Source organism: Oncorhynchus tshawytscha, linkage group LG12, assembly GCF_018296145.1.
Source record: "Oncorhynchus tshawytscha isolate Ot180627B linkage group LG12, Otsh_v2.0, whole genome shotgun sequence".
Lineage (NCBI taxonomy): Eukaryota > Metazoa > Chordata > Actinopteri > Salmoniformes > Salmonidae > Oncorhynchus > Oncorhynchus tshawytscha.
In genome coordinates, this window is record NC_056440.1 from 2369941 (window position 1) to 2393940 (window position 24000).

At 46.4% G+C, this 24000-nt stretch overlaps 1 protein-coding gene and 1 long non-coding RNA gene across 11 annotated transcripts in view; both read left to right on the forward strand.

Moving 5' to 3' along the window:
* The first annotated feature begins 5788 nt into the window (after window positions 1-5788).
* Window positions 5789-9054, forward strand: LOC121847904. 9 transcript variants are annotated; one of them, XR_006084762.1, is made up of 4 exons: window positions 5807-6180; window positions 6243-6390; window positions 6432-6451; window positions 6520-9054. It is a non-coding gene; the product is annotated as an uncharacterized LOC121847904 (long non-coding RNA). The 9 variants fall into 9 exon arrangements; XR_006084764.1 differs by lacking the exon at window positions 6432-6451 and adding an exon at window positions 6452-6495 and having other exon boundaries at window positions 6540-9054; XR_006084765.1 differs by lacking the exon at window positions 6432-6451 and adding an exon at window positions 6452-6473 and having other exon boundaries at window positions 6540-9054.
* Window positions 9055-16384: 7330 nt separating this feature from the next.
* The window catches only part of ypel1 (yippee-like 1), a 28969-nt gene continuing 21353 nt past the window's right edge, over window positions 16385-24000 (forward strand). The window contains exon 1 of one of the 2 annotated variants that reach the window (XM_042331187.1): window positions 16385-16505. The gene's annotated coding sequence lies outside the window, so the exon portion shown is untranslated. Of the gene's footprint in view, window positions 16506-18232; window positions 18468-24000 lie in introns of those variants that run through there. The other variant, XM_042331186.1, reaches the window with a different exon arrangement.

Consider the following 24000-nt stretch of genomic DNA (forward strand, 5'->3'; position numbering starts at 1 on the left):
ACTACAGTATCTGGACAGGTTGAGGTAATACTACAGTATCTGGACAGGTTGATGTAATACTACAGTATCTGGACAGGTTGAGGTAATACCACAGTATCTGGACAGGTTGAGGTAATACCACAGTATCTGGACAGGTTGAGGTAATACCACAGTATCTGGACAGGTTGAGGTAATACCACAGTATCTGGACAGGTTGAGGTAATACCACAGTATCTGGACAGGTTGAGGTAATACTACAGTATCTGGACAGGTTGAGGTAATACTACAGTATCTGGACAGGTTGATGTAATACTACAGTATCTGGACAGGTTGAGGTAATACTACAGTATCTGGACAGGTTGAGGTAATACTACAGTATCTGGACAGGTTGAGGTAATACTACAGTATCTGGACAGGTTGAGGTAATACTACAGTATCTGGACAGGTTGAGGTAATACTACAGTATCTGGACAGGTTGAGGTAATACTACAGTATCTGGACAGGTTGATGTAATACTACAGTATCTGGACAGGTTGAGGTAATACTACAGTATCTGGACAGGTTGATGTAATACTACAGTATCTGGACAGGTTGAGGTAATACTACAGTATCTGGACAGGTTGAGGTAATACTACAGTATCTGGACAGGTTGATGTAATACTACAGTATCTGGACAGGTTGAGGTAATACTACAGTATCTGGACAGGTTGATGTAATACTACAGTATCTGGACAGGTTGAGGTAATACTACAGTATCTGGACAGGTTGAGGTAACACTACAGTATCTGGACAGGTTGAGGTAACACTACAGTATCTGGACAGGTTGAGGTAATACCACAGTATCTGGACAGGTTGAGGTAATACTACAGTATCTGGACAGGTTGAGGTAATACTACAGTATCTGGACAGGTTGAGGTAACACTACAGTATCTGGACAGGTTGAGGTAACACTACAGTATCTGGACAGGTTGAGGTAATACCACAGTATCTGGACAGGTTGAGGTAATACTACAGTATCTGGACAGGTTGAGGTAATACTACAGTATCTGGACAGGTTGAGGTAATACGACAGTATCTGGACAGGTTGAGGTAATACCACAGTATCTGGACAGGTTGAGGTAATACTACAGTATCTGGACAGGTTGATGTAATACTACAGTATCTGGACAGGTTGATGTAATACTACAGTATCTGGACAGGTTGAGGTAATACCACAGTATCTGGACAGGTTGAGGTAATACCACAGTATCTGGACAGGTTGAGGTAATACTACAGTATCTGGACAGGTTGAGGTAATACTACAGTATCTGGACAGGTTGAGGTAATACTACAGTATCTGGACAGGTTGAGGTAATACTACAGTATCTGGACAGGTTGAGGTAACACTACAGTATCTGGACAGGTTGAGGTAATACTACAGTATCTGGACAGGTTGAGGTAATACTACAGTATCTGGACAGGTTGAGGTAATACCACAGTATCTGGACAGGTTGATGTAATACTACAGTATCTGGACAGGTTGAGGTAACACTACAGTATCTGGACAGGTTGATGTAATACTACAGTATCTGGACAGGTTGAGGTAATACTACAGTATCTGGACAGGTTGAGGTAATACTACAGTATCTGGACAGGTTGATGTAATACTACAGTATCTGGACAGGTTGATGTAATACTACAGTATCTGGACAGGTTGAGGTAACACTACAGTATCTGGACAGGTTGAGGTAACACTACAGTATCTGGACTGGTTGATGTAATACTACAGTATCTGGACAGGTTGAGGTAACACTACAGTATCTGGACAGGTTGAGGTAATACTACAGTATCTGGACAGGTTGAGGTAATACTACAGTATCTGGACAGGTTGGGGTAATACTACAGTATCTGGACAGACAGATAAGGATGGGATACCTCGTCAGTTAGACAACTGAATGCATTCAACCGAAATGTGTGTTCCACGGTTAACCCCTCAATCAGAGAGGTGCAGGCGGCTGCCTTAATCGATTTCCACGTCATCGGCGCCCGGGGCACAGTTGTTGTTGGGGGTTAACTGCCTTGCTCAAGGGCAGAATGGCAGATTTTTCCACCTCGCCGGCTCTGGGATTCAAACAGCGACCTTTCAATTACTGGCCCAACTCTCTTAACCACTAGGCTACCTAACGCTCTCTCCTCCTCCCAACGGCCCGGTCTCTCTCTCTCTCTGCTCCTCCCAACGGCCCGGTCTCTCTCTCTCTCTGCTCCTCCCAACGGCCCGGTCTCTCTCTCTCTCTGCTCCTCCCAACGGCCCGGTTTCTCTCTCTCTCTCCTCCCAACGGCCCGGTCTCTCTCTCCTCCTCCCAATGGCCCGGTCTCTCTCTCTCTCTCCTCCTCCCAACGGCCCGGTCTCTCTCTCTCTCTCTCCTCCTCCCAACGGCCCGGTCTCTCTCTCCTCCTCCCAACGGCCCGGTCTCTCTCTCCTCCTCCCAACGGCCCGGTCTCTCTCTCTCTCTCTCCTCCTCCCAACGGCCCGGTCTCTCGCTCTCTCTCTCCTCCTCCCAATGGCCCGGTCTCTCTCTCTCTCTCCTCCTCCCAACGGCCCGGTCTCTCGTCTCCTCCCAACGGCCCGGTCTCTCTCTCTCTCTCCTCCTCCCAACGGCCCGGTCTCTCGCTCTCTCTCCTCCTCCCAACGGCCCGGTCTCTCGCTCTCTCTCCTCCTCCCAACGGCCCGGTCTCTCGCTCTCTCTCCTCCTCCCAACGGCCCGGTCTCTCTCTCTCTCTCCTCCTCCCAACGGCCCGGTCTCTTTCTCTCTCTCCTCCTCCCAACGGCCCGGTCTCTCTCTCTCTCTGCTCCTCCCAACGGCCCGGTCTCTCTCTCTTCTAAAAAAACATTAAGAGCAAGTTAATAATATTGAGTTGTACCCCTTTTGCCCCCAGAACAGCCTCAATTCGTCTGGACATGGACTCTACAAGGTGTCCAAAGCGTTCCACAGGGATGCTGGCCCATGTTGTCTCCAATGCTTCCCACAGTTGTGTCAAATTTGCTGGATGTCCTTTGGGTGGTGGACCATTCTTGACACACACATGTAAACCCAGCAACGTTGCAGTTCTTGACACAAACTGGTGCGCCTGGCTCCTACTACCATACCCTGTTCAAAGGCACTTCAATCTGTTGTCTTGCCCATTCACCCTCTGAATAGCACACATACACAATCCATGTCTCAAGGCTCAAGTCTCAAGGCTTAAAAATCCTTCTTCAACCTGTCTCCTCCCCTTCATCTACACGGATTGAAGTTGACTTAACAAGCGAGATCAATAAGCGATCATAGCTTTCATCTGGTCAGTCTGTCATGGAATTAAAAGCCATTTATACTGAGAAACCTTTAGTACAGAGTCATGAGTCAGATTACATGTACATTATCCCAACACCAACGTTAGTTTGCAGGTTTGTGTCCGTGCCCCTTTCAAGATGTCAACACTCGTTGGTTTAGTGAGAGCGCGACGTAACAACAGAAGTTAGGCTCGTCTGCTGCGCCCTCCGTCCCCCGACTACAGGAACAAATACCAAGGACAATTAACACGAGGCATTACCAGTAACACAAGATGTCTGCATCACGCTAGATCTATACGCTAGCTTCTCTCTGATACCATTACAGCGGCCATAGTTAACTCGGCCACTGGTCACCTGGTTACGGCGAAAGGTTCTTCAGACCTGTTTCACACTTATATCAGTTACATACAGAATCATTTCAATGGAAGCTGGTTAGTGACTCGTAGCTTGAGCTCGGAGAGAACATTGTCCATGCACACTGGCTTCTCTCTGCTGCCATTTCACTGGCCATAGTATCTACTCCATTACAAAGTGGCCAAACATCGATACAGATCTCTGCTCCAGTAACTGTCTGGTGTTACAGATCTCTGCTCCAGTAACTGTCTGTGGTGTTTCAGATCTCTGCTCCAGTAACTGTCTGTGTTGTTACAGATCTCTGCTCCAGTAACTGTCTGTGGTGTTTCAGATCTCTGCTCCAGTAACTGTCTGTGGTGTTTCAGATCTCTGCTCCAGTAACTGTCTGTGTTGTTACAGATCTCTGCTCCAGTAACTGTCTGTGGTGTTTCAGATCTCTGCTCCAGTAACTGTCTGTGGTGTTTCAGATCTCTGCTCCAGTAACTGTCTGTGGTGTTTCAGATCTCTGCTCCAGTAACTGTCTGTGGTGTTACAGATCTCTGCTCCAGTAACTGTCTGTGGTGTTTCAGATCTCTGCTCCAGTAACTGTCTGTGGTGTTTCAGATCTCTGCTCCAGTAACTGTCTGTGGTGTTACAGATCTCTGCTCCAGTAACTGTCTGTGTTGTTTCAGATCTCTGCTCCAGTAACTGTCTGTGGTGTTTCAGATCTCTGCTCCAGTAACTGTCTGTGGTGTTACAGATCTCTGCTCCAGTAACTGTCTGTGGTGTTTCAGATCTCTGCTCCAGTAACTGTCTGTGGTGTTTCAGATCTCTGCTCCAGTAACTGTCTGTGGTGTTTCAGATCTCTGCTCCAGTAACTGTCTGGTGTTTCAGATCTCTGCTCCAGTAACTGTCTGTGGTATTTCAGATCTCTGCTCCAGTAACTGTCTGTGGTGTTTCAGATCTCTGCTCCAGTAACTGTCTGTGGTGTTTCAGATCTCTGCTCCAGTAACTGTCTGGTGTTACAGATCTCTGCTCCAGTAACTGTCTGGTGTTTCAGATCTCTGCTCCAGTAACTGTCTGTGGTGTTACAGATCTCTGCTCCAGTAACTGTCTGTGGTGTTTCAGATCTCTGCTCCAGTAACTGTCTGTGTTGTTACAGATCTCTGCTCCAGTAACTGTCTGTGGTGTTTCAGATCTCTGCTCCAGTAACTGTCTGTGTTGTTACAGATCTCTGCTCCAGTAACTGTCTGTGTTGTTACAGATCTCTGCTCCAGTAACTGTCTGTGGTGTTTCAGATCTCTGCTCCAGTAACTGTCTGTGGTGTTTCAGATCTCTGCTCCAGTAACTGTCTGTGGTGTTTCAGATCTCTGCTCCAGTAACTGTCTGTGGTGTTTCAGATCTCCCAGTAACTGTCTGTGGTGTTTCAGATCTCTGCTCCAGTAACTGTCTGTGGTGTTTCAGATCTCTGCCCAGTAACTGTCTGTGTTGTTACAGATCTCTGCTCCAGTAACTGTCTGTGGTGTTTCAGATCTCTGCTCCAGTAACTGTCTGTGGTGTTTCAGATGCTCCAGTAACTGTCAGGTTGACAGATCTCTGCTCCAGTAACTGTCTGTGGTGTTTCAGATCTCTGCCCAGTAACTGTCTGTGGTGTTTCAGATCTCTGCCCAGTAACTGTCTGAGATGTTTCAGATCTCTGCTCCAGTAACTGTCTGTGGTGTTTCAGATCTCTGCTCCAGTAACTGTCTGTGGTGTTTCAGATCTCTGCTCCAGTAACTGTCCAGTGTTTGAGATGCTCAAGCTCAGTAAGGTCTGAGATGTTTCAGATCTCTGCTCCAGTAACTGTCTGTGGTATTTCAGATCTCTGCTCCAGTAACTGTCTGTGGTGTTTCAGATCTCTGCTCCAGTAACTGTCTGTGGTGTTTCAGATCTCTGCTCCAGTAACTGTCTGGTGTTACAGATCTCTGCTCCAGTAACTGTCTGGTGTTTCAGATCTCTGCTCCAGTAACTGTCTGTGGTGTTACAGATCTCTTCCAGTAACTGTCTTGGTGTTTCAGATCTCTGCTCCAGTAACTGTCTGTGTTTTATCAGATCTCTGCTCCAGTAACTGTCCATGGTGTTTCAGATCTCTGCTCCAGTAACTGTCTGTGTTGTTACAGACTGCTCCAGTAACTGTCTGTGGTGTTTCAGATCTCTGCTCCAGTAACTGTCTGTGGTGTTACAGATCTCTGCTCCAGTAACTGTCTGTGTTGTTACAGATCTCTGCTCCAGTAACTGTCTGTGGTATTTCAGATCTCTGCTGTGGTAACTGCTGACATCTATCACACTTATTGCCAAGTCACCCAGTCTAATGCCAAGTCACCCAGTCTAATGCCAAGTCACCCAGTCTAATGCCAAGTCACCCAGGTTGAGATGCCAAGTCACCCAGGTTGAGATGCCAAGTCACCCAGGTTGAGATGCCAAGTCACCCAGGTTGAGATGCCAAGTCACCCAGGTTGAGATGCCAAGTCACCCAGGTTGAGATGCCAAGTCACCCAGTCTAATGCCAAGTCACCCAGGTTGAGATTGGGACACCCAGGTTGAGATGCCAAGTCACCCAGTCTAATGCCAAGTCACCCAGGTTGAGATGCCAAGTCACCCAGTCTAATGCCAAGTCACCCAGTCTAATGCCAAGTCACCCAGGTTGAGATGCCAAGTCAGCCAGGTTGAGATGCCAAGTCACCCAGGTTGAGATGCCAAGTCAGCCAGTCTAATGCCAAGTCACCCAGGTTGAGATGCCAAGTCACCCAGTCTGTGCCAAGTCACCCAGTCTAATGCCAAGTCACCCAGGTTGAGATGCCAAGTCAGCCAGGTTGAGATGCCAAGTCACCCAGGTTGAGATGTTTGGGGTCAGCCAGTCTAATGCCAAGTCACCCAGGTTGAGATGCCAAGTCACCCAGGTTGAGATGCCAAGTCAGCCAGTCTAATGCCAAGTCACCCAGGTTGAGATGCCAAGTCAGCCAGGTTGAGATGCCAAGTCACCCAGGTTGAGATGCCACGACAAACATTATCCATGTAGTTCCCTTTGAGTTGTCTTTACGTTTCCTCTTAGTTTGACCAACAACACTTGCTTTCTATCTATTTACCGTTACTATGCCATCTGTACAACGTTACAACGCCATCTGTACAACGTTACAACGCCATCTGTACAACGTTACAGTGCCTTTGGCCACATAGGTCTACATAACCTACTGGCTCAATATCTTGAATGAGAGAGAGCCAGCCTGGTAGGCCAGATTAAGGTTTATATAACATTACGCCATGGGCCATAGGTTTATATAACATTACAATGACATTGGTTTATATGAACTCCAACATTTGATGTGCAGCTTTGTTTAGTGGTGTTGTTGGTATCACAGTATATTCTGTGTTTAGTGGGGGTTATTGGGATCCCAGTATATTCTGTGTTTAGTGGGGGTCGTTGGGGTTGTTGGGATCGCAGTATATTCTGTGTTTAGTGGGGTTGTTGGGATCACAGTATATTCTGTGTTTAGTGGGGTTGTTGGGATCACAGTATATTCTGTGTTTAGTGGGGTTGTTGGGATCACAGTATATTCTGTGTTTAGTGGGGGTCGTTGGGGTCGTTGGGATCGCAGTATATTCTGTGTTTAGTGGGGTCGTTGGGATCGCAGTATATTCTGTGTTTAGTGGGGTCGTTGGGGTCGTTGGGATCGCAGTATATTCTGTGTTTAGTGGGGGTCGTTGGGATCGCAGTATATTCTGTGTTTAGTGGGGGTCGTTGGGGTCGTTGGTATCACAGTATATTCTGTGTTTAGTGGGGGTTATTGGGATCCCAGTATATTCTGTGTTTAGTGGGGGTCGTTGGGGTCGTTGGGATCGCAGTATATTCTGTGTTTAGTGGGGGTCGTTGGGATCGCAGTATATTCTGTGTTTAGTGGGGTTGTTGGGATCACAGTATATTCTGCGAATAAATGCAATTAGTCTCGCTGAGGATGATGGGATTTTATATCAGATATGTTGCAGAAGCTTTGATTCTGTGATGACTGAAATGGAGAATTTATTTTACCCTCCAATCGTTTTATTTTATTTTGCAAATGTTTGTTTTTTTAAATTGTAAAATGAATGTTTCTATCGAATATTACTCTTGTATAATATAGCCCTTTACACTCATATCTGTATACAGGATGAAACGGCAGATTTGGGCACCTAGGTTGGAACGCAGTGACTGTCCAGTCACATGACAGTCACATGACAGTCACATGACAGTCACATGACAGACATGTCAGAGGCTCTGTACTTCACAGCTCTGTGTTCTGACTGACAGCTGTTCTGAACATGACCACCCCACTCAACAACAAGTTAGTTGCCCCCATCTCTCCAGGTAATTGGGCAACTTTCTGTCGTCTGATTGAGGTTAAAGCTGTAAATTAAGAGGTGTTTTTATGTATTTTGAAAGATGAGATGTTGAGGATTATAATGAATACCGCTTTGATGTCACACAAGCAAACCAAACACCTGTTGAGTCCAAATGTGGACTTGATATTTTCATATCATAAAGCTCATGTCACATAGTGTCCATGTTTAGAATCACTGTTGTTTGATGTACAGCTACAAGATGACATGGTTAAAAAACCAGGCTTTCAGTTCAAGCCCACCTGACCCAGGTTGAGATTCATAATGGACTGTTTCTGGACTGGGTGAAACAACAACAGTCATTGTGTGACGGTGGGGATGCAGGGTTGTGTTTCAAGACGAAAGAACAAGTGTCCTCTAGTTCCTCACAGCTGGGAGAGGAGGAAAAACGCCTGATAGCTGAAGACTGTTCGTTGAGTCATAAAAGTGCATTGAAATGTCTTGTGAACTGTGGAGAGGTGTGTTGCCACTTGGATACACCCCAGGTAGTCTTCTCACTCAGACCCTTGTAATCGTTTTGTCTTGTGTTTCATCTACCCCACGTTTTCCAGGAATATTCTTATTAACATGTTACTGAATGTATCCAGAGTATTTTCAGATTTCGTGATCAACAAATGGGGTGAAAAGTACAGAAAAATGTAAAAAGAGCATAAAACCAACCGTGTGATGTTTAGATTCAGTCTTGTCAGGTGAACTTTGGTCTGATGATTCTCCCATAAGTTCCAGTGATTCATTTCAATTGCTACCATGGTAATAAATATGCTTTTCGTATTTCTAGTGTCAGAAACATTTAAATGTGGCCCTATCCATTTTGGCCGTTACACTGCTGGGAACTTAAGACTTGTTGCCATGAATTTAAATACGCCTCTGTTTTGATCAGTAGAAAACCTTTTAATTGACAATTTCACTTTCAAGCAACAATAAAACCCCACAAAGATCAAGATTTGTTATTTGGGTTGTTTAGTGTTTTTGAGGTTTCTGTTAGTAGCTAAACCAGATTATACACTGAGTGTACAAAACATTAGGAACACCTTCCTAATATTGAGTTGAACCCCTGTTTTCCCTCAGTACAGCCTTATTCATTCTTTGGAGTATGGTCTCTACAAGGTGTCCAAAGCGTTCCACAGGGATGCTGGCCCATGTTGACTCCAACTTCCCACAGTTGTGTCTAGTTGTCTGGATGTCCTTTGGGTGGTGGACAATTCTTGATACACACAGGAAACTGTTGACTGTGGAAAAACCCAGCAGCGTTGCAGTTCTTGACACAAACCGGTGGGCCTGGTACCTACTACCATACCCCGTTCAAAGGCACTTCAATATTTGGTCTTGCCCCATTCACCCTCTGAATGGCACACATACACAATCCATGTTTCAATTGTCTCAATACTTAAAAATCCTTCTTTAACCCCGTCTCCTCCCCTTCATCTACACTGAAGTGGATTTAATAGGTGACATCAATAAGGGATCATATCTTTCACCTGGATTCACCTGGCATGGTAAGAGCAGGTGTTCTGTACACTTGGTGTATATGGAGGTTGAAACCAAGCCTTCGTGGTCTGGCTGTCTGTCATGTTGAAGGAGTTGACTTGAACAAAGCTTTTCTGCTAATGTTGATGATATCAATCTGTTATTTTACATCTCTGCCATGACATGTAAACCTGGAAAATAAATACCCTGTGTCCTATTCCACGTCTCTGGGGATCTTTTTTCCTTTGGAAACGAGCATAATTAATTCTCTGTATTTCATAAAGTCCCACCGTGTCCCAAATGGCACTCTATTCCCTCTATAGCGCACTAGGGGGCCCTGTTCCCTCTATAGTGCACTAGGGGGGCCCTGTTCCCTCTATAGCGCACTAGGGGGCCCTGTTCCCTCTATAGTGCACTAGGGGGCCCTGTTCCCTCTATAGCGCTCTAGGGGACCCTGTTCCCTCTATAGTGCACTAGGGGGCCCTGTTCCCTCTATAGCGCTCTAGGGGGCCCTGTTCCCTCTGTAGTGCACTAGGGGGCCCTGTTCCCTCTGTAGTGCACTAGGGGGCCCTGTTCCCTCTATAGCGCTCTAGGGGGCCCTGTTCCCTATATAGTGCACTAGGGGGCCCTGTTCCCTCTATAGTGCACTAGGGGCCCTGTTCCCTCTATAGTGCACTAGGGGGCCCTGTTCCCTCTATAGCGCTCTAGGGGGGCCCTGTTCCCTCCCAAGCCATTTGAGTCGGAGTAAAACGAGGCTCTGTGTTAAATCCTTCATTACTACCTGAGATCTTCACTAATGCAGTGGTTGAATGGAGCATGTTACTCCTTTACTACTATGTCATTACTATAGTATTCACTAAACAGACCTGGCCTCTTCTCGGCAGATTGTGTAGGGCAGGCTTTCTTGGTTGACAGATGAACACAACGATACGGCATGTCGGTCTGTCTGCATGTCTGTCTGTCTGTCTGTCTGCGTGTCGATCTAACTGCATGTCTGTCTGCATGTCTAACTGCATGTCTGTCTGTCTGTCTGCATGTCTATCGATCTGCGTAACTGCATGGGGATCAAACTGCATGTCTGTCTGCATGTAGTGTCGATCTAACTCTCTGCGTGTCGAAACTGCATGTCTGACTGCATGTCTGGGGGATAGCACATGTCTGTCTCAGAAGAGGAGGAGGGGGGGATAGCACCTCTCAGAAGAGGATCTAACTGCATGGGGTGTCGATCACATGTCTCTCAGAAGAGGAGGAGGGGGTAGCACCTGTCATCAAGAGCAGGAGGGGGATAGCACCTGTCAGATCTAAAGAGGTCTGTCTGGGGGATCTAAGCACCTCTGTCAGAAGAGGATGTCTGTCTGGGGGATAGCACCTCTGCAGAAGAGGAGGGGGATAGCACCTCGCCCCCACTTCAGAAGAGGAGGGGGGACCTCTCAGAAGAGGAGGGGGGATAGCACCTCTCAGAAGAGGAGAAGAGGGGGGGATAGCACCTCTCAGAAGAGGAGGGGGGGGATAGCAGCTCTCAGAAGGAGGAGGGGGGATAGCACCTCTCAGAAGAGGAGGGGGGATAGCACCTCTCAGAAGAGGAGGAGCACCTCTCAGAAGAGGGGGGGATAGCACCTCTCAGAAGAGGAGGAGGGGGGATAGCACCTCTCAGAAGAGGAGGGGGGGATAGCACCTCTCAGAAGGAGGAGGATAGCACCTCTCAGAAGGGGGATAGCACCTCTCAGAAGAGGAGGGGGATAGCACCTCTCAGAAGAGGAGGAGGGGGATAGCACCTCTCAGCAGAGGAGGGGGGATAGCACCTCTCAGAAAGAGGAGGGGGATAGCAGCTCTCAGAAGAAGAGGAGGGGGATAGCAGCTCTCAGAAGAGGAGGGGGATAGCAGCTCTCAGAAGAGAGGGGGGGATAGCAGCTCTCAGAAGAGGAGGAGGGGGGATAGCAGCTCTCAGAAGAGGAGGAGGGGGGGATAGCAGCTCTCAGAAGAGGAGGGGGATAGCAGCTCTCAGAAAGGAGGGGGGGATAGCACCTCTCAAAGAGGAGGAGGGGGGATAGCACCTCTCAGAAGAGGAGGAGGGGGATAGCACCTCTCAGAAGAGGAGGAGGGGGGGGATAGCACCTCTCAGAAGAGGAGGAGGGGGGGATAGCACCTCTCAGAAGAGAGGAGGGGGGGATAGCACCTCTCAGAAGAGGAGGAGGGGGATAGCAGCTCTCAGGGGGAAGCAGCTCTCAGAAGGAGGAGGGGGGATAGCAGCTCTCAGAAAGAGGAGGGGGAGCAGGGGGATAGCAGCTCTCAGAAGAGAGGAGGGGGATAGCAGCTCTCAGAGGAGGGGGGGATAGCAGCTCTCAGAAGAGGAGGGGGGATAGCACCTCTCAGAAGAGGAGGAGGAGGGGGGATAGCACCTCTCAGAAGAGGAGGAGGGGGGGATAGCATCTCTCAGAAGAGGAGGAGGGGGGATAGCACCTCTCAGGGGAGGGGGGGCAGCACCTCTCAGAAGAGGAGGAGGGGGGATAGCACCTCTCAGAAGAGGAGGAGGGGGGGATAGCACCTCTCAGAAGAGGAGGAGGGGGGATAGCACCTCTCAGAAGAGGAGGGGGGAGGGGGATAGCACCTCTCAGAAGAGGAGGGGGGGGGATAGCACCTCTCAGAAGAGGAGGGGGGGGATAGCAGCTCTCAGAGGAGAAGAGGAGGGGGATAGCACCTCTCAGAAGAGGAGGAGGGGGGATAGCACCTCTCAGAAGAGGAGGAGGGGGGATAGCACCTCTCAGAGGAGGAGGGGGATAGCACCTCTCAGAAGAGGAGGAGGGGGATAGCACCTCTCTCAGAAGAGCACCTCTCAGAAGAGGAGGGGGATAGCAGCTCTCAGAAAGAGGAGGGGGATAGCAGCTCTCAGAAGAGGAGGAGGGGGATAGCACCTCTCAGAAGAGGAGGAGGGGGGATAGCACCTCTCAGAAGAGGAGGAGGGGGATAGCACCTCTCAGAAGAGGAGGAGGGGGGGGGATAGCACCTCTCAGAAGAGGAGGAGGGGGATAGCACCTCTCAGAAGAGGAGAAGAGGGGGGGATAGCACCTCTCAGAAGAGGAGGGGATAGCACCTCTCAGAAGAGGAGGGGGATAGCACCTCTCAGAAGAGGAGGGGGATAGCACCAGAAGAGGAGGAGGGGGGATAGCACCTCTCAGAAGAGGAGGAGAAGGGGGGGATAGCACCTCTCAGAGAGAGGAGGAGGGGGGGGATAGCAGCTCTCAGAAGAGGGGGGAAGCACCTCTCAGGAAAGGGGGGAAGGGCCGGCCAGAGAGAGGAAAAGGGGGAAATCAGCTCTGACCTGTTAGAGGGCAGATGGTTGCCGTGGCAGCCGAGGGCAGATGGTTTCCATGGCAGCAGAGTGATTTCCTTGACTACAGACAGCTGAGTGCTCTGTGGCGATGTGAAGACTCCACTGGATGTGTGAGGAAGAGAATATACTTGTTTTAATCCAGGTGGCTCCACCTCTCATTCAGCCATAGCTGGTTGATCTACCATTATCTCAACTGTCATTTTATTTGTAAATTCTTTCAGAAGATGTGTACAGGGGGGGGATAGCACCTCTCAGAAGAGGAGGGGGATAGCACCTCTCAGTAAGTAGATAGGGGGATAGCACCTCCAATGAAGCCATGTGTACAGTATTATAACACCTCCAATGGAGCCATGTGGGGGATAGGGCTCTCAAAGAGCAAACGGGAATAACAGGGAGGGAATGTAGCCATGTGTACGAGAGGAGAAAAGTTTCAAATGTAGCCTGTTAGAGGGCAGATGGCCATGTGTACAATAACAGTGGATCCAAGGGCAGATGGTTTACAATGGCAGGGAGTCCAATTTGCCATTGACTACAGACAGCTGAGTGCTCTGTGGCGATGTGAAGACTCCACTGGATGTGTGAGGAAGAGAATATACTTGTTTTAATCCAGGTGGCTCCACCTCTCATTCAGCCATAGCTGGTTGATCTACCATTATCTCAACTGTCATTTTATTTGTAAATTCTTTAATTGCCATGTGTACAGTATTATAACAGGGATCCAATGTAGCCATGTGTACAGTATTATAACAGGGATCCAATGTAGCCATGTGTACAATAACAGGGATCCAATGTAGCCATGTGTACAATAACAGGGATCCAATGTAGCCATGTGTACAATAACAGAGATCCAATGTAGCCATGTGTACAATAACAGGGATCCAATGTTGCCATGTGTACAATAACAGGGATCCAATGTAGCCATGTGTACAATAACAGAGATCCAATGTAGTCATGTGTACAATAACAGAGATCCAATGTAGCCATGTGTACAATAACAGGGATCCAATGTAGCCATGTGTACAATAACAGGATCCAATGTAGCCATGTGTACAATAACAGGATCTAATGTAGCCATGTGTACAATAACAGGGATCCAATGTAGCCATGTGTACAATAACAGGGATCCAAAGCCATGTGTACAATAACAGGGATCCAATGTAGCCATGTGTACAATAACAGGGATCCAATGTATCCATGTGGAACAATGGACACCAGAGATCCAATGTACCAGCCATCCCTGTACAATAACAGGGATCCAATGTAGCCATGTGTACAATAACAGGATCCAATGTAGCCATGTGTACGCTTAACAGGATCAATGTAGCCATGTCAACATGGGCCAGCATCCCTGTGGAAGCTTTGGACACCTTGTAGTACAACATGGGATAGCCCCCCTCCAGCATCCCTGTGGAACGCTTTGGACACCTTGTAGAGACAACATGGGCCAGCATCCCTGTGGAACGCTTTGGACACCTTGTAGAGTCAACATGGGCCAGCATCCCATCCCTGTAGAGTCAACATGGGCCAGCATCCCTGTTGGACACCTTGTAGAGACAACATGGGCCAGCATCCCTGGGGAACGCTTTAGACACCTTGTAGAGACAACATGGGCCAGCATCCCTGTGGAACGCTTTGGACACCTTGTAGAGTCAACATGGGCCAGCATCCCTGTGGAACGCTTTGGACACCTTGTAGAGACCTCATGGGCCAGCATCCCTGGGGAACGCTTTAGACACCTTGTAGAGACAACATGGGCCAGCATCCCTGTGGAACGCTTTGGACACCTTGTAGAGTCAACATGGGCCAGCATCCCTGTGGAACGCTTTGGACACCTTGTAGAGACAACATGGGCCAGCATCCCTGGGGAACGCTTTAGACACCTTTTAGAGACAACATGGGCCAGCATCCCTGTGGAACGCTTTGGACACCTTGTAGAGACCATGTCCTGACAAATTGAGACTGTTCTGAACTAAATATTATGAAGGTGTTCCTAATGTTTTGAACCCTGTTTTACAGTTTAATAATGTGCCAGTTGGGAAGGAGCGTCATTGGGTCCCTCTTTACACAATCACAACATGGACAAAATAAGTGCAAGATTGTAAATCTAGAAATCAATGTTCAATAAGAACAGATGACTCTAATAGGACATTTAGAGGACGTTATAAGGAAACAACGTGGCGGTTCTGCTAGTGGGTCTGGCTACGGGTGATGATGTAGTTGTTTCTATGTTTTGTTTATGTTTATAAAATATTTCATCATGTCTTATAACAATAAACAGGGTGTAATCTGTGCCATATCCTGAAGGGGGCGCTGTAGTGTAACTAATTATTCTAGTTTCCCTAATAACTTGACAGCCTACCATTTCATAGGCTACATGCATAACAGAAACGGTTTATTATAGTCTATTAACTAACCATATTTAGGGAATAAGTCGTTGCATTATTATATATTGTATCATTAAGCTACATGAAGTGAATGCTGTAAGCCTATCCTGTCCAAAGGCCTACTTTCAAAAGGAATCTGAAGAGTACTTGAATCAACAGCTGAGACTACTGTCAACATATATACGACAAAAAGATTACGTCATGTTTAACTACGTCAGATCAATAAATAAAATGGACATTGTTGATATTTTTGGCACGTGTCTTCCTCGGGGGCGCGCATCACTAAAAGCCTGCAGACCTCCAGCTATTGGCCCTCGATCGCATCTGAGACCGCACCCCCCCGTAAAGCAATTGGTTGTTGGAAGGTTGTTCCGATTTTAATTGGTCCTGAGTCATTGGAGAGGAGGGCAATATGATTTTATTCAGACTCTTTGTAACAAATTCGAATGTAATGATTCATTTGGGAAAACAACTATCATCACACAAAAAACACAACTCATCCAATTGCAAGAATTGATCCTAGATTATACTGAAGAATCGTGCGTGGAGTCATTATTTCATCTCTAGTGCTAAACCTCGCCGAGAACAAAACAACACGACACGGATTTGAATTCCATTCCATATATTGGACAAGCTGCAGTAGGGACGGGATAGCCTCCTGCCCAGCTGACGCCGGCGGTGACCTAGCTACATGGCAATTAACATCATCCACAAAACCAAGCCCGCTAATTAAGCTGCACAGTTTTTCATTTGGGACTTTAAACGTGTTGTTCCGACAGTGTAGGCAATCTACTGGATAGCAGGAACCAGGCTAGACAAGGCTACTCTTCATCTCTCCTTTAACTGCCCCAGTCCGCTGTGTTATTTGTCCATGGATTGAATCACTTGAGGCTCAGTCGGAATCTGCAATGATTTGCTCAGACTGGAGAAAGACCCGAGCCGACCGTGTTGAAGCCTAAAAGGATGTACAGATAGGACGGAGTTTGTTTGTGTGGAACCCGGACCCGCATGCTGCTGTTCAGCCGTAGTCTTTTAGCCAGATCAGACTAGGCCAACAGTATCTCCTTTATTATTGAGTTACCTGCACAGACGGGTATTGAGTTAGTTACCTGCACCGCTGGGCCGAATGGAAACATGAGTGAAACACAGTGAGGTGACGTCTCCGTCTTGGGGCCGTGGCAGCCCGGGCACAGACCAAGATCTGTGTTGTGAATGTGACATCCAGCCTCAGCGGAGTAATTATTACCTCCGCCTCCTACGTTCAAAGGGGAATAAAAAATTGTTTTGTGTAAGTATCTGTGTATAATGGTTCTGCTTCAATCAATACAATGATTACGGATATTTATTTATTTTAGTTCTGGAGAGTTTAAACTTGGACATGTCCATAGGCTATAACTAGCCCTTTGGTTATAATTGGTTATAACCTAGTTATAAGTAGGCTATAATAACCACATTGCATTTATTTCGTATTCCCACTCGCTTTCAAAGGTCACATTGACTGATATCCCATTGATGTTGCTCAGCTGGAGGATAACAATAAAATGACAATACAATCAATCGTCTATATGATCCAATGTCAGGATCCAGTAAAATGATTATCGCGGTCAATATCGGCTCACCGTCCTAACTTGCAGTGGGCTAATGACATGAGATGTAGCACAGAGCATTACTAAAACCCGACGCAGGATACAAAACACATGACATCATCAGGCTAGCTCGACGCTCCTTCCCTCCTATAGGTTCATTGATGTTTTCCCCGCTGTTGCCATCATCATAACAAAACCGGACTTTGTTTTGTTATTATTGCAAGTTATTCCATTAATTCGATGACACACTGCCTATAGATGCTTTCCCGCCTGTAGACTGATATTGCATTAACAGTCATGAATAGTTCGTGGTCTGTTCTATCGGATGCAGTGACGAGAGAGCGTCATGAACAATGTCTAGGCAGACACGTATAGAGGGAATTCGGTCGTAGCCTAATATCTAAATGTTTTTTATTTTAATCCGGGCAATGTAATGCGAGATAATGAGATTTGTGCGCATAGAGAAGGGCTGGTTTTAGACATCCCATACTGACTCAGTTATTATTTCCAGTATAAGATATATCCCAGGCTGACAGATGTTCCAAGGTGACGCATAGCCAGTGAGAGCTGCGGACAGGATTTGTTTTAAAGATTGGAATCCGAAAGCAATCGATGAAATAATTTACTGCCACTTGTAGGCTGTGCTGTCAGTGGATTTTAAAAATGTATTTCTCAATCAAAATCAATGTATTTATAAAGCCCTTTTTACATCAGCAGAAGTCACAAAGTGCTTATACAGAAACCCAGCCTAAAACCCCCAAAACAGCAAGCAATGCAGAACTAGAACCATTGTGGCTAGGAAACACTCCCCAGAAAGGCAGGAACCTAGGAAGAAACTAGAGAGGAACCAGGCTCTGAGGGGTAGCCAGTCCTCTTCTGGCTGTGCTGGGTGGACATTATAAGAGTACATTGTCATTAAGGCCAGATCGTTCTTCAAGGTGTTTATAGATGACAAGCAGGGTCAAATAATAATCAAGGTGGTTGCATTGGGTGCAACAGGTCAGCAGTAATATGGATGCATTGACCCCTCCCCTCATACTATTAGCTGAAGATCTCATTTAGAAATTGATTTGGTCAGAAATGCTATCATGAAATATCAACCTTGTGCCTGCGTTTGTTCACATGTAGAAGACAGAACAAATAAGCCCATATTAATATTTTATAGGAAGGAATGAAATTGTATTTCCCCTAACCAGTTGGTCTAAGGGACCTACAGAATATAAACCTATGTTCTTTTTTAGGCAACATATTATATTCTATAAACAGCCTCACCTGCACGTATAATAAGGCATGTAACCTTGTGTTTATCATGTCGTGATCAGTATGATAATATCTCCCTGTATTTATTTACACATCCGGGTGTTTCTCCACCTCAGCCGCAGCCTCACCTTATTGGTCGCTGTAGCTGTCTGTCATACCCTGGGTCTGTCCCAGCAGTGACGTTAGACGAGGCTACCACGAACACAAAGACAACAACAAAGACGGACGGAGGAAAAGGAAAGCTTTAGTGATCGCTGCTGCTGGATACCTGACAACATCACTCCTTGACCATTACACAAGCACACTAGAAAGAGGACAACCGTTTCATGATATGAAAAACATTACCATCAAGCACACAAGTCAATATATGTCAAGATTCGCTCTGAGCAGATTCGTTTCAGGTGGTGAGTGTGATACATTGTTAAAGTTGTTTTTGACGCGTGGAGTTGTTTTTCTTTGTTACGCTAGTAGTTATTATTGTTTTAGATTTGACAGCCAGAACAAAACATTGTCGTTGACCATAAAGACAAGTACATACTTCATGCATTTGGTTGTATTAACACATTAATAACATAAAAACAAACTAGACGTTGTTGATATGAGAATGCCTTTTTGGTATTATTGCTGTCTTTGGGGATCGCAAAACGTGTCTCCTGTTGCTGCATCCAATGTTTTGCTCATTGGTTTGTTTGTTTTGTTGATTTGGGAGAGAAACCATAGTTGTCCTTTGTTTGGTGTTCTTCTCCATTCTTCTTCCTGTATTGGTTACCTAGACCATACCTCAGTGGTCATGAAGCACGCTGCCTTCCTTTGTTATAAACAACAGCTCCTGCGCTCTGCTCTGTTCTGCTGTGCGCTTCTTTTTCTTTTGTTACATTTTCACACTGCTGCTTCGAGGTTTCGTGTCATAACTCTCCAATCACTTATCCCTATATGTAACTCAATGACAGTAGTGCGAGTTCATTTAGCTGACGTCAAAGTTACATTGCTGTGGATTTATTTTTCATAGTGTATAATATAGCTTTTCCTATTTGTGGGTATTTGGATGCCTGGACACGTGATAGATATCCATGCTGGTTTGGTTGGTTAGCTGTGAGACCGCCAGGCTCGAAGCTCCCGTGGTCTTTCTGAGGGAGCGAGGCATCATGGAGCCAGACAAGGAATCCAAATACATTAATCTCACCAGCCAGACAAACCTGGACTCAGGGGTAGACGTTACATATTAAACGTAGATCCTGGGCAGGCAAATTAGTATGATATTAATTGTGGTTGTCCATCATCCATTTTCATATGATATGTTACGAATTAGAATTATTATTCCATGTTACTAATTTCAATTCGTACAATATGTTACACATTTGCTAAACACATGTTAGGAATTCCTATTTGTTGTGTCTAACGTTAGCTAGGTGTCTAATGGTAATTTTTAGCTAGATGGCAAGCATGAGCTAGGCTAGCGGTCAATGTTAAAGCGTTATGTTAGGGTTAGCTAACATGCTATGTAGCTAAAAAAAAGTAGTAAGAACTTGCTAATTATCTAAAATGCTAAAGTTGTCCGTGATGAGTTTCGAACCGTTGGTTTGCTAGGCATAAGTAATCTTAAGTAATCTTCTACCTTATGTAACCATACCAAATGTAACATATACTAATATCAGTGTCCTGGCTTTACGTTTTATATGTTACGTCTAAGTTTATGAGACCAGGCTGGGTAATCAGCCACATTTTGGGTGCTTCTCAATGTGCATACTTCCGTGCTCCACGCTCTCATGCGCCGATGATTCTCCGACCACGTTCTCTTGAGTACGTTCTTGTGAGGACGAGAGTGTGAAGCATGCATAAAACAATACATTTGAGAAGCACTCGCACTGTATTATCAAAGATTTTTCAACTGAACCAAGATAGACCACAGCCCGTCCTTTCAAATGAGCAAATGAGTCATAGTGGGTAGAGCCAAGTACGAGCTAGCGAGATCCTATTGGCGCTTTCTAGCATTTATTTGCATATATCCTTTAGGGAACGTCTACTCTGTGAAGTGCACGTGTGCAATAATTAAATTCACCTTTGCACTTCTAAAACAACATTTTTTTTCAACTTTGGAAAAGGGTAAAGTCTACAGAACGTAGTCCACTCTGTTCGTAAGAGATTGTAGTTTTGGGAACAGCATACTGTTTTGAAATCAAATGTTTCATCAATGAGAAATTTTGCAGAATGTCGGTCAAAATCCATCTTGTTCCATCTTCTCCCACTGCTAACCACTGGGCTTCGTAGTGAATGGAAACGCCAAGCGGATGCTTCACAATTATACATCTGGTGAAATATGTCACATTGTTCTGTGGCATTACCTCACGCTTCACCTCCCCATTCACTGAACCTTCCTCTAAGATATACACAAAGCAAACATTTTACTTCATAATTATCATCTGGATATGTGAATCGTAATAATCTAGCTAGCCAGCTAGTTAAACAGGCAAAAATTACCTAGAACTAATGTTATGCAAGGTAGCTACCAATTCTTCGTGGCTAGCTAGCAACATAGCCAGTTAGCCCTATTGACTTACCATGGATTTACCCATTAACTGAACCTTCTTCCAGCCAGGACAATGGCAATAGAGACTAAGCAAGATATACACTAAGCAACAGTTTTACTTCATAACTATCAGCTAGCTATATGTGAATCATAATAACGTAGCTAACCAGATCGTTCAACAGGCAAAAATGACCTAAAATGAAATATTATGCAAGAGAGATGTCAATTCTTGTGTGTTTAGTTAGCTTACAATTCTTTGTCGCTATCTGGCTAGCTAACACGTTGTAAATATATGACAATATAACACAGTATTTCAGAACGGAACCTAGCATGTCAATGTTAGTAGACTGGGAAGAATTAACATTCGCAACCTTCCCCTATCTGTAAGCATGACCAATGGCATAGCACCTTATTGATATGTAAATTTAACCAACCAATAGGAATGCATAAAAATTGAATACAGATTTCTGCAGTGTCAAGTGGAAACATAAACAACCCTGTTACAGAGGTTGTGCTCGTCACGGCAGGTCTTTGTTTATAAAGAATGGCATTACAAAGAGACTGACATCTTTATCTATCATTAAAGCACATCATTCACCCCCCCAGGGTGAAATTCCCCATTAAAACAGTAGCAGGGCCCCCCCCCAGGGTGAAATTCCCCCATTAAAACAGTAGCAGGGTCCCCCAGGGTGAAATTCCCCATTGAAACCAGGGTCCCCCAGGTGAAATTCCCCCATTGAAACAGTAGAAGCCCCCCATTAAAACAGTAGCAGGGTCCCCCAGGGTGAAATTCCCCATTGAAACAGTAGCAGGGTCCCCCAGAGTGAAATTCCCCCATTGAAACAGTAGAAGCCCCCCAGGGTGAAATTCCCCATTAAAACAGTAGGGGCCCCCCAGGGTGCCCATTTAAACAGCAGGGTTGAAATTCCCCCATTAAAACAGTAGCAGGGTCCCCCAGGGTGAAATTCCCCCATTAAAACAGTAGCAGGCCCCCCAGGGTGAAATTCCCCATTAAAACAGTAGCAGAGTCCCCCCCAGGGTACAATTCCCCCATTAAAACAGTAGCCCCCCCAGGGTGAAATTCCCCATTGAAACAGTAGCAGAGTCCCCCCCCCCATTTCCCCAAACAGTAGCAGCAGGGTTCCCCATCTGTGTCGTGGTTTTCGGACATGAAATCTTACATACCCCATTAAAACAGTAGCGTATTTTTAAAGGGTACAAGCTGATTGTTCCCCCAGGGTGAAATGGACACGCATGGTGCCCCATTAAAACAGCTGGAGGGGAAATGACTAGGGTCCTCCCGATGAGTCCCCAGATAGTTTATGCAACAACATTGATGAATTTGAAACTAGTCCCCATTAAAACAGTAGCAGGGTTCCCCCAGGGTGAAATTCGGTCCTGTTTAGAGGTGCCTCCCACCAGGAGGCTACAACGGTCCTGTTTAGAGGTGCTTCCCACCAGGAGGCTACAACGGTCCTGTTTACCGGGAGGCTACAACGGTCCTGTTTAGAGGTGCCTCCCACCCAGTGGCTGTCCTGTTTAGAGGTTCCTACCAGGCTACAACGGTCCTGTTTAGAGGTGCCTCCCACCAGAAGGACCAGTGCAACGGTCCTGTTTAGAGGTGGAGGCTACAACGGTCCTGTTTAGAGGTGCCTCCCACCCAGTGGCTACAACGGTCCTGTTTAGAGGTGCCTCCCACCGGGAGGCTACAACGGTCCTGTTTAGAGGTGCCTCCTACCGGGAGGCTACAACGGTCCTGTTTAGAGGTGCCTCCCACCCAGTGGCTACAACGGTCCTGTTTAGAGGTGCCTCCTACCCAGTGGCTACAACGGTCCTGTTTAGAGGTGCCTCCTACCGGGAGGCTACAACGGTCCTGTTTAGAGGTGCCTCCTACCGGGAGGCTACAACGGTCCTGTTTAGAGGTGCCTCCTACCGGGAGGCTACAACGGTCCTGTTTAGAGGTGCCTCCTACCGGGAGGCTACAACGGTCCTGTTTAGAGGTGCCTCCTACCGGGAGGCTACAACGGTCCTGTTTAGAGGTGCCTCCTACCCCACGGTCCTGGCTAGGGAGGCTACAACGGTCCTGTTTAGAGGTGCCTCCCACCAGGAGGCTACAACGGTCCTGTTTAGAGGTGCCTCCTACCGGGAGGCTACAACGGTCCTGTCTAGAGGTGCCTCCCACCGGGCGGCTGTATCATGTCGCTGGCGGTAGCTAACATAGCAAATTTATTTCATTCCACTGATTTATATTTCCAGTATGAAAGCAGCCGACATGAGAGAAACCTTGTAATATTGCTAGTAACCATCTGGATGTCACCGTGATGCAGTAACACTACTCAATGAGGAGAGTTGGCGCTGCCACCCGGCAACACAATAACAACACAGGGTTTCCTTCGCACCCGAGTCCCGATTTCCGATGCTGTCCTGCAGTAACTTGGAGGGAAGTAACTAGATAGTGTAGTTTATATCAGGCCAGTAAGGAGAGGGAAGTAGTTGGATAGCGTAGCTCATATCAGGTCTCAATTTCGTGAGACAAGTTTGAAATTCTCGCTGAATTTTTTAGTCACAAGCATAAACTAGCTAGCTGGGGAGGATTCATCCGGAGGACTGACTGAACCCAATCAGCCTCCACTCAACCCTCGCTGCGCGACATACACTACCAGTCAAAAGTTTGGACACACCTACTCATTCCAGGGTTTTTATTCATTTGTACTATTTTCTACATTGTATAATAATAGTGAAGACATCAGAACTACGAAATAACACATATGGAATCATGTAGTAACCAAAAGTGTTAAACAAATCAAAATATATTTTATATTGAGATTCTTCAAAGTAGCCACCCTTTGCCTTGATGACAGCTTTGCACACTCTTGGCATTCTCTCAACCAGCTTCATGAGGTAGTCACCTGGAATGCATTTCAATTAACAGGTGTGCCTTGTTAAAAGTCCATTTGTGGTATTTCTTTCCTTCTTAATGCGTTTGAGACAATCAGTTGTGTTGTGACAAGGTAGGGTTGGTATACAACCACCGTGTCTTTATGAGACTCCGCATGTGATCTCCGCATGTGTGGTTCCCACCGTGAAGCATGGAGGAGGAGGTGTGATGGTGCTTTGCTGGTGACACTGTCAGTGATTTATTTAGAATTCAAGGCACACTTACCCAGCATGGCTACCACAGCATTCTGCAGCGATACACCATCCCATCTGGTTTGGACTTAGTGGGACTATCATTTGTTTTTCAACAGGACAATGACCTAACATACCTCCAGGCTGTGTAAGGGCTATTTGACCAAGAAGGAGAGTGATCAGATGACCTGGCCTCCACAATCACCTGACCTCAAACCAAATGAGGTGGTTTGAGATAAGTTGGACCGCAGAGTGAAGGAAAAGCAGAAAAGAAGTGCTTA